The sequence below is a fragment of the Mchenga conophoros genome, linkage group LG7, assembly GCF_057382185.1.
Source record: "Mchenga conophoros isolate Kocher_MC1m ecotype Shallow Benthic linkage group LG7, M_conophoros_male_GT1.1, whole genome shotgun sequence".
Taxonomy (NCBI): domain Eukaryota; kingdom Metazoa; phylum Chordata; class Actinopteri; order Cichliformes; family Cichlidae; genus Mchenga; species Mchenga conophoros.
Window position 1 is genome coordinate 64,337,613 of NC_140532.1, and position 6,000 is coordinate 64,343,612.

The following is a 6,000-nucleotide window of genomic DNA, read 5'->3' on the forward strand; positions in this document are numbered from 1 at the left end:
GCGCAGATACTGAAGGACCCGTCCCATCCTGGCAACAAACTGTTCCAACTTCTGCAATCTGGTAGAAGGTTCCGCATCTTCCGGGCAAGGACAGAGAGACTCAAGAGGAGCTTCTATCCCCAAGCCATCCGTGCCCTAAACACACACACCCGCCCTCTCACATCATCTATAATTGACTGAGACAGGACTCTTCCAGACACTAAACCAAGGCACAATGTACATTTCAATTCCTTTAATTTTAAATATGTTTATATTGTCTATCCTGTAAAATAGTCAGATGTCTATTCATATTAATGTACAGAATTCACCTGCTTGCTGCTACTACTGCACATTCACCCAGTGTATATATATATATATATATATATATATATATAATGTTCTTCCTCTACACCCCCCCCCCCCCCCCAATTTTTTTGCACATGTCGAGGAGCGTGTCAGGCTACATTTCACTGTGTGTTATACTTGTATAACTATGCATGTGACAAATAAAGAACCTTGAACCTTGAACCTTGAAAAACTCAGGTGTAGGTGTTGGTTGCCTGGATCTTGTTCTTTCCATTCAGCTGACTCCTCAGGACTTCTTAGGTGCGGCTTTCTAAGTGGCCTCGTCTTAGTTCCCATTTGCCTGTGGGATTCCTAGGTATCTGTAGCTGTCCTCGATGTCTGTAATGTTACCGTCTAGTAGTACAATCACCTCACTTCTGACTACCTTCCCTCTCTTCATTACCCTCCGACTACACCTCTCCAGTCCGATTGACATTCCGATGTCGTTGCTCTGATCAGGGGTGCGGAACTCCAGGCCTCAAGGGCCGGTGTCCTGCAGCTTTTAACCTTGGGTCAACACACCTGAGTCAAATAATTAGGCCTTTGGAAACTTCAAGACATGTTAAGGAGGTAATTTAACCATTTAAATCATCTGTGTTGGATCAAGGACATGTCTAAAACCTGCAGGACACCGGCCCTTGAGGCCTGGAGTTCCCCGACCCCTGCTGTAGATTCTCGTGGTGGAATCAGTGAATCAATGTCTTGTTCCTGGCATACAGCATGATGTCATCCATGCAGAGGAGGAGGCTGATGATTGCTCCTTTCTGTAGTCGGTATCCATAGCCAGTCTTTTTAATGGTTGCACTGAGGGGGGTTCAAATCTATGCAGGACAGCAGTGTTCACAGGCCATCTCCTTGGTACATCCCACACTTTATGGTAAGTTGTGCCACTGGCTTGAAGTTGGCCTCTAGTGTTGTACACCACATCCAGTGTTGCGCACTGTACTGCCTTGGTGTGGCTGTTCTCACATTGTCCCACTGCCACTGATAGTATAGCTTGGATGTTTCAGTAGAGTTTAGTTGCCTTCTGTCTATCTGGTATAACTCTTCAAGCAACTTGCCGAGGCCGTTAGTGTTTGCTCGACAATTTCTAAAACCATAAGATGGAAGACATGTAACCACAAAAAGATCCCTGTTAATTGAATTTATCATCAAATTATACTGTACTATTTACAGCCTGACCTATTAATCTGCGTTGTTTGAGACATGAGATAAAGATACTGCATGCATTGTAAGGACTTTGTAGAACACTCATTGGGTTTTTTCAGCTTGTTTTATCAGATAATCAGATTGATATTCTGAAACTTCCTGTTATCTCATGTTGCAGAAAAACCCAATCTATTAACCATCTGGGGCTGTTGATTGTTTTTCCACTTTTCGTAGAATTGGTTTCGATGTGCAGATGAGAACATGACTTAAAGCGGGGTGTTCGGACTGATCACTTCAGACATCTTCTGAAACATCAGGATCATCAGGTCTACAGTGAAGTCAACATGAAGACTCTCAGCCTGACAGTGGGACTTCTGCTCGTGCTGTTCACTGTTTACCACAGTGATGCCTGTAAGTCTTCTAGCTTACTTTATTCTACTGTGATTTTCATGAATAAAACCAAAATGGAAAAATGGAAATGATCAAATGACTATACGCTCGAGAAAATACCAAGGGCTAACAAAGGAGCTTGAGAAGATGTGGAGGGTCCCAGTGATAATCGGAGATCTCTGTCCAGAAGGGCCTAGTCCTCGGAACAGCAGAGATACTGCACAGGACCCTTAAGGTCCCAGGTGTTTGGTAGAAGACCCGAGCTTGAGGGGTAAAGATCGGCTTGAGAAACAGGTCTGGGCTTCTTTGCTTCGTCTTCCTGCAACCTGATTTGAGATTAGTGGCACAAAATAATGGCTTATAAATTAATGGGATAGTATTATTATTATTATTATTATTATTATTATTATTATTATTATTATTATTATTATTATTATTATCACGTTCTCATTATTAAAGAAAGCCTGAGCAAATAAAAGTATTTTTAAAAAGTCACTATTTCATGAATTTTATTAATTATATTTTACCCCAATACTTTTACTAAGAGTATTATTTGAGACTATCAGCGTTATTGGTTCTATTTCCAACTCAGAATGCTGTGCTACTTTCTGATGTAAACTCTTCTCAATTACCTTGTTAATAAGGTGATTGACTCCCCTTATGTAGATGGCCTCAGTGCCTTGGGTCATGCATTTCTTTTTCTCCAATTACAGCTATTGAGACAAAGTCATGTTCCATCCTATTTTAAACACAGTAACTCCTCTACGGAAGAAACAGAATCTTGATGCCAACTCTACTTGTAATCATCAGGCTGCAGATTACAGATTCTTGGCCGTTTTCAGTCTGGCTTTCAGAGGCAGCGCTTCACTGAGACGGCAATCCTGGAGGGTCTATAATGATCTTTTAATGGCTTCTGATGTGGGGAATAAGTCTGTGATCATTTTGCTTGATCTCAGTGCAGCCTTCGATATGAAGTTTTGGCTGGTGTATCTGGCTTTGCCTTAGACTGGTTTCTTCCTACTTATCTTTTAGGACCTTCTCTGTTAGAACAGACAGGTTCTCCTCTAACATTGCCTCCCTAACATGTGGGGTTCCACAGGGTTCAGTTTTGGGTCCATTATTATTTTCTTTCTAAGTTCTTCCTTTAGCTGGCATTAATCAATCTTTTAGTGACATTTCTTATCATTTCTATGCCGATGACATTTAGATATATATGTCTTTTAAACCTCATCAGCTGGATAGGTTGTCCACCCTAGTCCACTGCTTAACTCAGGTTACTGATTGGCTATCTAGCAATTAACTTGTTTTAAACACAACAAGCCTGAGACCATGATCATAGCTCCTCCTGAACTATATGCTAAAATCAATCAGGTTCTTGCTTCTTTCTGTCCAACTGTTAAGTCAAATATTTGGAGTAATATTTGATTCTTCTCTGGGCCTTGACTCGCATGTAAAATCTTTGTTCTGTTCCTGTTTCTTTTATTTAATGAACATCTCTATCATATGGTCTTCTCAGCTGAACTAGAAAAAATCTTCATGCATTTGTGTCATCACGTTTAGGTTATTGTAATGTCCTGTTTACCAGCTTGGACAAATCATCTCTTTCTCTCCTGAAGCTATACAAAATGCTGCGACCAGTCTTGTCACACATTCTAGCAAGCAAGCTCACATCACTCCTATTTTATATTCTTTACATTTGCTCCCAATATATTTTTTAATTCAATTTAAAATTCTTGTTTTAAGATACAGAGCAGTAAATGCCCAGACCCCAGATGATTTATCTCGGCTTAAAATACACTACTGCTCGTTGTCTCCATTCCCAGATTCAGAGTTTAGTGGTTGTTCCCCGTACGGGACTAAAGACTAGAGCAGACAGAGCGTTTCAGTCTGTGGCACCAAGAACAGTGGAACAGTCTACCACCACAACTACTTAAAAACTTTTCTGTTTAAACAGTATTTTTTGTTGTTGTTTGTTTTTATTTTATTTTAAAACGACCTATTAACCTTACCGTATTTTATTTAATCTTTTGTATTGTCTATTTAAGCTACTAATGTTCTTGTTTATTTTAGCCGTTTGTGTACAGCGATTTGTGACCGCCTGTTTGTGAAAAGCGCTTAATAAATAAACTTTGAACACTTACTTTACTTACTCTGTCAGATTCATAATTAACAACAATTAAAACTTATTAATAACAATTAGTAAGTGTTTAAAATATTTTTCTTACTCAGGATTTCTTATTTATGTGTTCTGTTTTGCACTCGTGTTGGATTTTTCCCAGTTTTTACAGGATAGGAATATTTTTCAACATGTTATTATAACACGAGAAATTGTAGGTTTTTTATTTTACATGTTGGAGAAGTCATTAGAAGCAGATGCAGCACTGAGTAATCCTTGTTTCTCTGTTACAGCTAAGGCAGTGAATTCACCTGAGGTTTGCTGTTTTGAATTCTTTGACAAACGGATCCCAAAGGCGAACATCGTCTCTATCAACAAAACTCACAGTCAGTGCTCCACACCAGCATTTGTGTAAGTTTGTTTTTCATTGTCTCTTAGATACGATCACTAATATTTGCCAAGTAAGTCATGTATGATTATCCACATCAAAACTGTACCTCTGCTATTGACAGTAAAATATGGGAATATGAGAGCAAAATAATGATACTGATTTTTCTGCAGGATCAAGACACCCAAAAGGCTTTTCTGTGTGAAACAGGATGAGGATTGGGCAGTGAGAGAATTTGTCAAAAGAGCACAATAAATGCATCAAAAATCTGCCATGGCTCCAATAAATGTCACAAGCCAGAAATCATCGGTCACTGCATAAAACTGCTTTGTAGACTCGAGGCAATGCTGCAGTTTCAAACCTCTGCATAACTTACTCGCTTAAATACTGTAACTTTTAATGAAGGGAGAATGAATTTATTTTTTCTGTGTTTTCAAATGTTTACAAATCACAAATTCAGTTTAACTTTTTGGGTAAAATTTTAAACCTCAGATAAATAAATTTCAGTATTTAGTATATGGACAAAAGTATTGGGACTCTTTGAATTCAGGTGTTTTCAGTGTTGTTGCGACAGGTGAATGAAATCAAACATACTTAACAACGGGTCATTCTAAAGCACTCCGTGAGCTCGACTGTGGCACTTCATGACATTTCTTCCATCCTTGATCATCTGTAAATGATATTACAGCAAAGTGAAAGTGCTTAAGAACCACAGAAATACAAAACCACCTCCAGACTTAAAGTCTCCTTGCAGGTTTGATCCACTGTGGTTTCACTTCCTCTGCTATTTATCTCCTTACACACTCATTTTCCTGGCACTAATCTCCAACGCAGAGTTAAAAACAGTTTTAAATGGTTTTGATTCCTCAGACTTTCAGATTATTTCCAGATTCAAACGAAAATCGTGCACAAATTAGAGATGTTCTCATACTTTTGGATCCAGCTGTATATATAACAAGTAGTAAATCATTTTTCATCATTTTCATTTTTTTCACTGTCTTCATTGTTATGCAGCTACAGTATATCTGAAGCATTTATACATCACTCTGTATCGCTCTGCTTTATTCTTCATTAAAGTTGAATTTCATAAAACTAAACGACTCTGACTGTGAATGTAAAAGTGTGTTTTAATGGCCTAATTTTTTTAATTGATCTGAATGCTGGTTATAAAAGTTTTGTCAGTAGAGTTTGTACAGGTGAAGGTGAATGTGCACTATGGGACTAAGAAGACATTTTACAAACCCATTATCTGAAAAGGGAAAACTTTCCTGAGCTGCTCGAAAGTTAAACTTGTTTATCTGCACAAATGCTTTCTTACACAAGTGCAGTGTGAAAACTGAACAGACTATGTGGTGCTGCTAAGTGTGTTTTATTTAGCAGGTCAGATTTTTTTAAAGGTGTTATTTTCATATTCATAAATGAATAGGAGGAGTGGAGATTACTTTTGAAAAGAAAACCATGTTAGATGCTGATGCTATTTAAGTTATTTTGCAGACTTTGACAATCATCTACTTGTGCTTATTTATGTTAATAATTTATCTTACCTTTTATCATGATTATTTTGGATGTTAAATGTACTTTTTGCAGCAGTTCATTGTATGTAGACGTGATTAAGACGAAGTGTTGAAGTTCA